Source organism: Camelus dromedarius, chromosome X (assembly GCF_036321535.1).
Source record: "Camelus dromedarius isolate mCamDro1 chromosome X, mCamDro1.pat, whole genome shotgun sequence".
Taxonomy (NCBI): domain Eukaryota; kingdom Metazoa; phylum Chordata; class Mammalia; order Artiodactyla; family Camelidae; genus Camelus; species Camelus dromedarius.
This window is the reverse complement of record NC_087472.1, coordinates 75,964,988-75,976,210: the sequence shown is the minus strand read 5'-3', so window position 1 is coordinate 75,976,210 and position 11,223 is coordinate 75,964,988. Positions and strand designations below refer to the sequence as shown.

Sequence of the window (11,223 nt, the reverse complement as noted above, 5' to 3'; positions counted from 1 at the left end):
AGGGACGTAGTGTACAACACGATAAATATAATTAACACTGCTGTATGTTCTATATGAAAGTTGTCAAAAGAGTAAATCCTAAGAGTTCTCATCCCAAGAAATTTTTTCTTTTCTATTTTAATTTTGTACCTATATGAGATAATGGATGTTCACTAAACTTATTGTGATAATGACTTCATGATGTATGTAAGTCAAATCATTATCCCATACACCTTAAACTTACACAGTGCTGTATATCAAGTATAGCTCAATAAAACTGGAAGGAAAAAAATCAGTTAAGTCCAGTATGATTAAAATATAGTAATAGGACGGAGAGTGGTGATAAATAACATGAGAGAGATAGGTCAGATATGATCCTTCAAAACCATATTGGACACATCAAGGGTTTGAGACTTCATCCTGAGATCAGTGGATAGGCACAGGAATGCCATGGTTAGATTCATATTGTTGGAGGATCACTCTAGCTTCTGTGTGGAGAATGGACTGATGGGATGCAGAAATGGATTCAAGAAGGCCAGCTTTAAGAGTATTGTAATCATTCAGAGACAGATGATGGTGACCTCAGCAAGGGTGGTGATAAGGGAGGTGTAAAGAAGTGGACAGGGGCAATTTTTGGAAGCATAGCTGATAAGACTTGATGTGGTAGACGCGGAGATGTGCATCCCAGATCCCCTTTCAAGGAAGGACTTGATGCCCAGTCACAGGGAGTGTTGTTAGTAGACAGCCTCCACCTATCTTTTCCTTCAAAGTCTGGCTCAGCTGCAGAAGGTCACCATGTCTGAGATCACACCCTTCTTCTGGTTGCCTGCATCTGATGACTGAGCCAGACAGAGGTATAAAGGTCTGGCTATTCGGGTCCAACAGGGGGCACTCTGATGGGCAATATTTGCCCCAGGGGTCCCTGATGGGTTGGCCAAGGCTTTGTTGAAACTGCATCACAGTTTAACACCCCTCTGCCCAATCCTACTTCCTTTCCTTTACCTTCAGAGGGAATGTTCTATGATAAACATCTTGCATCTCCAACGCAATCTCAATCTGTTTATAGTAATCTGTGGATATTGGAACTAGAAGCAGAGTGCTCTGATAAAGCAAGTGATAAGATAAAATTTGGAGCTGGATCACTCACAGCCTAGCTTGCAATGAAAACCTCATCACTGATGATAGGTGGAGCACAACTAGCTTCTGGGAAAAGGTAGTGATCCAGTTATTAAAACTGTCATTGGTAGTAAACTAGGAGTGTATACCAATGAAAAAGAAGGTAGTAGCAGGCATATTAGTTGTTTGAGACTTATTTATAAAATAGTAATTTTAAAGATAAAGGCATTAGGTGGCTATTGGTAAGCACCATTGATAATCATCAGAAAGATAATGAACAGTTGAGAGTGAGTAACAGGCAATTTAAAGCCAAATGTAAAAATCAGAAGGCATCTTTGGTGTAACACAAAGAAACTCTCGTGTTTTGTAGTGACGGGTAGAGAAAGCTAAGTAGAACAAGCCCAGGACTTAATAGTCAGATTGGCTGAACCTCAAAGATAGTAAAACTCCAATTAAGGCAGAACAGGGACTCTGACCCATGGGATAGACACCTCTGCTCCTGATCACTAGACTTACAACTTAAGCCATAGGATAACCGATCTGGGGCATAATCTAATTTACTATGAAGGAAAGGGAATATACTCCAAAAGGGACTGCAAAACCTAGCTTGCATATACTGAAAAGAGTTGGGGGAGTATGAATAGGACATAATTTAAAATTATATAAGCAAGAGTTTGTTGACTTGAGAGTGTTCTCCTATAATACAAGACTTACTGGTAATGACACCAGTAGATGGTGCAAGCTCATTAATAGAATGGCTCCCGGAAGCATAAAAAACATAATGACTCACACTAATGAAACTGAAATGCCAGAATTGTTGTGGGATATAATGAAGGAAGGGATTAAAGGGCTCAGGGATATGGACATGCTGGTTTAGATATACTATGTGTGAACAGAAGCCCCTCCCGATGATTACATTCCATGCAAAAGTACAGAGCACACACCATTTACTGAGGCCATAAAGAATACACTGCTGAGAGAGATACTGGAATCACTAATAAGTTCAACATTGACTCTCCTCTGTAGGATTTAGATGAATGTAGGAGATTCTGTTAAAGAGCTTGGCTTGTGGATAACATTGGAAGTATAAGACCCTGAAACAATAGAGGCAAGGTGGCAGCTCTTAGCCACTAGAAGCCAAGGGTTCACATTACAATAATAATAGTCAAGGTCACAAAGGCATCTAGGGGGCTCTAACATGTAAAGAGTTACAGAGATGATTAAAAGAACATGATGTCCCTATGGAAAAATAGATGGAAAATTGACAAGACTACTACTCAGCTTTTGCCAGCAGAATAAACCAAGTATGGGTAACCAGGAGGCTATGGCATTCAGTCAAATAAAAAAGGCAACACTTGCCCAATCTCTAGACCTAAGTAAGTTTTTAGACCCTTTAACACACTGAGTAAAGAGGAAATCAAATCTCTACAACAACATGTCAAGTATACACAGTAAGGACTCTTCGGGTCCTTCCTCAAAGGGACCTATGGTCATTAACTTAGATACCTGTTCACCGAGGAAAGAGGAATACTCAGATATTTTAAGGATTATCGGACACAGAGTCTGTCTTGACATTAATACCTAGAGGTCTGTAGTGTCATTGTGGCCCCACAGTTAGAGTGGGGTATACAGGAACCAGGTAATAAATGGAATACTAGCCAAGGTCTAGTTTCAGTGGGTACTTGGATCTGAAGATTCACACGGTGGTAATCTCCCAGATCTCAAATGTAAAATTGTGATAGACATACTTGGTAGTTGTCATAAGCTCCACATTGGGTTCTTATCTATGTGGAAGGCCAAATGTAAGCTTTTGAAACTGCTCCCTTAACCCTAATCAGGACAGTAAATCAAATATTATCACATCTCTGGGAAATAGTGGAGAATGTGAAGTCCTTAAGACTCTATAAAGGATGTAGGGGTGATGAATCCTACCACATTTTTATTTAATTCACCAGGCAGTCCACTACAAAACCAGATGGATCCTGGAGGATGATTGTAGACTACTGCAAACTCAATCATGTCATAACCTGGATAACAGCCATCTTGTTGGACATGGTGTCATTGCTAGAGCAGATGAATATGTACATGGCATGCAGCCACTGATGTGGTAAAAAATATTATTTTATGTTTCAATCAGAAAAGAAAATCAGAAAAAATTGTAGCCACATGGAAAGGACAACAATATTAGTGTCAGCTGAGTTCTTCAAGAAGCAAATATTGAAATGGAATTAGAAGTGCAGAAGATTTATGGGAGGGTGCACTTGTGAAAGCAGATTGACCGAAGGAAGTCTTCAGACCATAATGGAGAACTAACAAAGTCTCTGATAACCCAAAAGGGGATATGAAGCAAAGCTGCTTATTAGATAAGTCTCCTGCTATGAAGCAAGACCATGTTGTAGTGCAAGCAGTCCTGCTACTATTTGGGCCATATGATTCAGCAGACTCTATGGTGTCTGAGGTGTCAGCAGTGGGAAAATATGCATTGTGAAGCTTATGGCAAGCTCAAGTGGAGAACCACAGCAGGGAAGGTCCCTGGGATTCTGAATTAGGGCCATGCTACTGGCAACAGAGAATTACTTGCCTTTTAAGAAACAACTCATGGTGTGTTACTGGGCCCTGTTAGAGATGAAAGACCTTACCATGGGCCACCAAGTGACCATGTGGTGAGAACTGCCCATCACTAGCTTGGTTTTATTAGAATCACTAAGTCTTAAGGTCAGGAAGGCCTGGAATCAATGTGTCATTAATTAGAAATGGTATGTCTAGGACTGACCCTAAGCAAGACCAGAGTGCCTGAGCATGCTTTATGAGCAGGTGACCTTGTTTCACCATTCTTGCACCAGTGCTCCTTCCTCAGCTCACATCTATGGTCACATGGACAGCCCTGTATCAACAGCTGAAGAAGGAGGCACAATCCTGAGCTTCGTTTATGGATGGGTTGGATTAGTATGTGGTATATGAGTGCACACTGAAAATGGATGGGAGGTGCATGACAGTCACTTTCAAGAGTGTCCTAAGAAGAAAGAGGAGAGGTAAAATCCAACCAATGGGCAGAGCTTCAGAGAGTACACCTGACCACTCACTTTGTGTGGAAAGAGAAGTGGCCTGAGATTAGAATATACTGACACATGACAGTGGTGAATGTTCCAGTTGGCTGGTCAGAGGTCTGAAAAGAAAATGATTGGAAGATTGGTGACAAGGAATTCTGGGGTTTGAGAAATGTGGATGGATATAGGGGAATGTTCATGAAATGTAAAGTTCTTGGTATCACAGGTTAACACCAACCACAGAGCATCCACAATTAAAGAGTCACTAAACAACTAAGTAGATAAAAGTCATCAGCTAGCCTCTTTCATCAACCATCCCAGTGCCTGCACGATGGGCATAAAAATGAAGTGGCCATAGTGGAAGGGATAGAGGCTATCAATGGCCTTTTATCTATCAGTGCTAAATCTAGCTACCGTCACCTCTGAATATCCAACTGGACAGTAAGACTCCAATGTCAAACCCCCTATACAGCACTGTTCTTCAAGGAAACCAACTGGTCATTTGGTGGCAAATTGGTTACATCGGGTTCCCTTCCATCCTGGAAGGGCCAGTAGTTCAGTCTCCTATGAAAAAATATATATGCAAATGGGCTTAACTTTCCTTCCCTAAGGGCTTTAGCCAGCATGTAATAGCACTTACTGAGCTTAATAGAGCATTTAATCAACCAGTGTAGGATCCAGCTCATCATAACATCTGAATAGGATACGGTAGGAGTACTGAGTGCAGAATGTAATTTCAGAGACATATGTTTATTTAGTAATAGAAAACATGGGAGTTCTTGAATCATCCAGGGAGTGCAAACTGAAGAGAGAAGAGGAGTCAGATCTATTTTCCACAATCAAATGTTGGTTAGGGGAAGTGAACCTATAAAATGAAAGGAGAAATATTGGTAACAAGTAGAATTACATCTAGGTGTTTGGAAATCAAGCAACCAAATATTTCCAGAAGGAGGGTGTGATTGATACAGCTGCGATGGACAAAGCAAAGCTTGGCCCTAAAAGGTGTCCAGTTGATTTAACAACATGGAAGCCAATAAGGACTTTTGGTTAGTACAGTTTCAGTGGCATGCTGAAGTTAAAACTTATTTTGTAGTGGACTGAAGAGGATTAGGAGGTGAGAAAATGGAAACAGTGTGGGTAACAAACTCAGTAGTTACAGAACTTTGAATATTTATTATTGATAAACAACTCTTGGAAGAGAATGTTCTTAATTATATAAGAACTGAATGTATCAAAAAAATATACAAATCACTATACTTAATATCCAAATAATTATGGCCACAACTTCCATTACCATTCATTAGTATTGGAAATCTTAGCAATTAATAAATCTCTATATAGAAGATATGAATTTGTTTTCTACCACGGTGATCCAAAGGAAGCCACCAATAAACTTTTAGAGCTAATAAGGAAATTAAACAACATAAGAAGACTTCTATATCATACAAATATCAAGTGTTGTTTTATACACTTGCAATAGTCAAAAATCCATAAATTATCTTCATACAATCATATAGGAAATATGTAAGAACTACAAGAAGAAAAGCATAAAACATTACTGAAGGCTATTAAAAAAAAGAAGTATATAAATAGAGAAATACACCATGTCTCTTGAAGTGGATTGGTATCTCAAATTAATCCTTAAGTTCAAAACTATCCTAAATAATATCCCAACAATTTAAAAAATAACTTTAAAGAAGAAAAGACAATTTAAAATTTTATCTATCATAAAAAATTAGACAAGAAGATAAGGTAATTGGAAAAAAATAATGTTGGTAGATTGACAACAAGGTATCAAAGCTCTAGTAATTTAAAAAAAGAATCCCACTCCTGGGTATATATCCAGAAGGAACCCTACTCCAAAATGACACCTGCACCCCAATGTTCATAGCAGCGCTATTTACAATAGCCAAGACATGGAAACAGCCCAAATGTCCATCAACAGATGACTGGATAAAGAAGATATGGTAGATTTAAACAATAGAATACTATTCAGCCATAAAAACCAACAACATAATGCCATTTGCAGCAACATGGATGCTCCTGGAGAATGTCATTTTAAGTGAAGTAAGCCAGAAAGAGAAAGAAAAATACCATATGAGATCACTCATATGTGGAATCTAAAATAAAAAAAAAAAAAGCAAACAAACAAAACATAAATACAAAACAGAAAGACTCATAGACATAGAATACAAACTTGTGATTGCCAAGGGGGCAGGAGGTGGGAAGGAACAGACTGGGATTTCAAAATGTAAAATAGATAAACAAGATTATACTATATAGCGCAGGGAAATATATACAAGATCTTAAGGTAGCTCAGAAAAAAATGTGACAATGAATATGTATATGTTCATGTATAACTGAAAAATTGTGCTCTACACTGGAATTTGACACAACATTGTAAAATGATTATAAATCAATAAAAAAAGTTAAAAAAAGTCATGCAAAATAAAAAAAAGAGTACAGTAACAGTCTAATAGTAGACAATTGCATCAATGAGAGAAAATAGATATGCCAGAAGCAGACCCATTAGATATGGAAATTTGTTTTCAAGAAACATGGCATTTTAACTTAATGGGGAAACGTTAGAATATTGTATTATAATGGGAAAACAGGCTATTGGGGAAAACACATGCTTGTTTCTCATGTCATTCACAAAAATAAAACCAAAGATAGGTTAAATACCTAAATGTGAAATCAAAGCTATAAACATTTTTAGAAAATAAGTATGAGACTAATTTTATGACCTAGAGATTGGGAAGGATTTCTTAAAGATAAAAATAATCATAAAGAAGAAAACTGATCAAGTTGACAACATAAACATTTTTTAGAAACCTTACAACTAAAAAAGAGCTATAAGTAAAGATAATAGACAAATTGGAAGGAAATATTTGAAATGTATATAAATTTCAAAGAAAAATATCTGAAATATATAATGATTTTATGCAAACCATTTAGTAAATCCAATCAAACCAATAGGAAAATCCCTAAGGATAAACACAAAATATTCTCAGAAGCATTAATTATAATTATAACTGGCCATATAAAGAAATAATGCAGCCACAAAAATAATGAATTATAGTTTTTCACAGATCAGATGGAAAAATTTTAAGAAGCACATTTCTAGTCTGGGCAACAGAAAATGTATTACTGTGGCAAGTGGTAATATGTATTAGTATTGCTTCTTTTGTTTGAGGGGGATTTTTACGTTTTCCCTCAACTTTATTGAGATATAATTGACATATATGTATTTGTGTAAGGTTAAGGTGTACAGTGTGATGATTTGATACATATATATGTTGCACAATGTTTACCACAGTAAGGTTAGTTAGCACATCCTTCACCTCATGTAATTACCATTTTGTTGCTGTTCTTGTTGTTATGGTGAAAACATTTAAGATCTACTCTTGTAGCACCTTTCAAGTTTACAATACAGTGTTGTTAACCACAGTCACCATGTCATACATGAGTTCCCTGGAATTTATGCACCTAATAACTGAAAGTTTATAGACTTTGATCAACATCTCCCTATTTTTCCTACATCCAGGCCCTGGTAACCATCAATCTACTCTCTGTGAGGTGATGTGGCATTTGTCTTTCTCTGTCTAACTTACCTCACACAGCATAATGCCTCAAGGTCTTTCCATGTTGACACAAATGGCAGAATTTCCTTATTTCTTATGGCTAAATAATATTCCATTGTACGTATATATCATACCTTCTTTACCCACTCATCCACTGATGGACACTGACATTGATTCCATATCTTGGCTGTTGTAAATAATGCTACAATAAACATGGGAATGTAGATATCTCATCAACATCTTGTTTTCTTTTCCTTTGGAAATATACAAAGTGGGATTGCTGGATCATATGATAGTTCTATTTTTTAACTTTTTGAGGAAGCTCCATACTGGTTTTTTTGGTGGTTGTACCAATTTACACTGTGCACAAGGATTCCCTTTTCTCCACATCCACACTTGTTAGCTCTTGTCTTTTTGATGACAGCCATTCTAACAAGTGTGAGATGATATCTCATTGTAATTTTGATTTGCATTTTCCTGATAATTTGTGATGTTGAGCATGTGTTCATGTACCTGTTGGCCATCTGTATGTCCTCTTTGAGAAAAAGTCATTTTTAAGTCAGATTATTTCCTTTTTGCTATTGAGTTATGAGTTACTTACCTATTTTGGATATAAAACCCTTATCTTTTTGGTTTGCAAATATTTTCCCCCATTCCACAGGTTGCCTCTTTATTCTGTCAATTGTTTCTTATGCTGAGCAGAAGCTTTTTATTTTGATGTAGATCTACTTGTATATTTTTGCTTTTCTTGTTTGTGCTTTAGGTATTGTATCCAAAGAACACTATATTATACACCTGTAACTTATATAATATTGTACAGCAACTATAATTCAATTAAAATAATTTTTTAAAGAGCTAAGATTACAAAACTTCTAAAAGAAAACATAGGAGAAAATCTTAGTGACCTTGGATTTCACAAACATTTCTTGATTACAGCACAAAAAACAAACTATGAAAGAAAAAAATCAATAAATTAAACCTCAAAATTTAAAACTTTTGCTTTTTCAAAGACACTGTTAAGAAAATGAAGAGATGACATTCTCCAGGAGCATCCATGTTGCTGCAGATGGCGTTATGTTGTCGGTTTTTATGGCTGAGTAGTATTCCATTGTATAAATATACCACTTCTTCTTTATCCAGTCACCTGTTGATGCACATTTAGGCTGTTTCCATGTCTTGGCTATTGTAAATAGTGCTGCTATGAACATTGGGGTGCAGGTGTCATCCTGAAGTAGGGTTCTTTCTGGATATAAGCCCAGGAGCGGGATTCCTGGGTCATATGGTAAGTCTATTCCTAGTCTTTTGAGGAATCTCCACACTGTTTTCCATAGTGGCTGCACCAAACTGCATTCCCACCAGCAGTGTAGGAGGGTTCCCCTTTCTCCACAGCCTCTGCAGCATTTGTCATTTGTGGATTTTTGAATGACGGCCATTCTGACTGGTGTGAGGTGATACCTCATTGTCGTTTTGATTTGCATTTCTCTGATAACTAGTGATATTGAGCATTTTTTCATGTGCCTTTTGATCATTTGTATGTATTCCTTGGAGAATTGCTTGTTTAGGTCTTCTGCCCATTTTTGGATTGGGTTGTTTATTTTTTTCTTATTGAGTCGTATGAGCTGTCGAAGTAAACCAGAAAGAGAAAGAAAAATACCATATGAGATCACTCATATGTGGAATCTAAAAAACAAAAACAAAAACAAAAAAACAAAGCATAAATACAAAACAGAAATAGACTCATAGAAATAGAATACAAACTTATGGTTGCCAAGGGGGCAGGAGGTGGGAAGGAACAGACTGGGATTTCAAAATGTAAAATAGATAAACAAGATTATACTATATAGCGCAGGGAAATATATACAAGATCTTAAGGTAGCTCAGAAAAAAATGTGACAATGAATATATATATGTTCATGTATAACTGAAAAATTGTGCTGAACACTGGAATTTGACACAACGTTGTAAAATGATTATAAACCAATAAAAATAAATAAATTTTTAAAAAAAATTTAAAAATTAAAAAAAGAAGAAAATGAAGAGATGAGTCACAGCCTGGGAAAAGATACTTGCAAAACATATGCCCAACAAATGACTTGTAATTGGAACATATAAACAACTCTGACAACCAAATAAAAAGAAGATAAGCAGTTCTCACTTCGGCAACACTAAACTTAGAATGATACAGAGAAGATTAGCATGGTCCCTGCCAGGGATAACATACAGATTTGTGAAACGTTCCATATTTTTCAGTTATAAGGTAAATAAGTACTGGGGATGTAATGTACATCATGATAAATTAACAGTGTTGTATGTTATATATGAACATTGTTAAGAGAGTAAATCCTCAGAGTTCTCATCACAAGGAAAAGTTTTTTTCTTTTTCTTTTATTTTGTATCTATGTGAGATGGATGTTCACTAAGCTTACTGTAGTAATCATTTCACGAAGTATATAAGTCAAATCATTATGCTGTACATCTTAAACATACACAGTTTATTACTAATTATATTTCAATAAAACTAGAAGAAAAAAATAAAAATAAAAAATTATAAAAAAAAAGAAATCTCCAGGCTCAGCTGCTTTCACTGAAGAATCTACCAAACATTCAGAAAATAATTAACACCAATTTTACACAGTGCCTTCCAGAAAACAGTAGAGAAGGAAACAACTTATTTTGAGACTATTTTTCTCTTTGAGTAACATTGTATCTTACACATTTTCACTTATTTAGTATTATACACATACTATGGATGAGGACAACCAGGGTAGGTCAACCTCTTAGAACTGGCCTTATACACCATAATTGCTAAACAAATAGCATCTGGGTGAAGATACAATAGGGTCTATGTGTCTCCACTTGGCTTTTGCAGGAGTGACCCACTGTAATGACTTATGTATATATCTCTGAAAAATGAAACTATATGAAGGAAGCTGGAGAGGGGCTAGCCTCAGCTTTGACCTTTTATCTCTGCATCCTATGGGGAGAGAGAAGCACTTAGGAGGCTGTTTCTGAGGGTCTGGACACAATGTGGGGAAGGACTCAGCATGACTGTACACCATCTGAGGTGCTCGCAAGTCCCCCAGAGAGAATTCCTTCTGCCTCTGGTAAAATCTTGTCCCCACTTTCCTCCAACTTCACCACCCCGTACCAAGTCATGTTCTAGTCTCTGGCAGGGGCTGCATCATGTCTCTTGGACAGCCTATGCTGGGACCCTGCATCAGAGATCTGCCTCCTGAGTAGATTACTAGCCTAAACTATCCATGGCCTGCTAAAGTCCCACAGGCAGTCGGTCGGCAGTTCTGGATGAAAGGGGTATTCTCTTTGGAATAAAGTGCCTGCTTGGGGGGCTGTAGTTCTCAGACGTGAAAGAGACCATTGACTGAGGCGACTTTAAAAGAGAATCTTGTGCTTAAGCTGTCCCAAACTACAAGCATCTACACCTGGCACTCTCTTCCTCTCCCTCTTCCTCATGCCAGATATCCTGCCCTTGCCTAGAC

General features: G+C 37.0%; 1 pseudogene; it reads left to right on the top strand.

The window, feature by feature from the left end:
- Positions 1-9,873: 9,873 nt before the first annotated feature.
- On the top strand, positions 9,874-9,973 carry LOC116151059 (U6 spliceosomal RNA; annotated as a pseudogene).
- Positions 9,974-11,223: the final 1,250 nt, after the last annotated feature.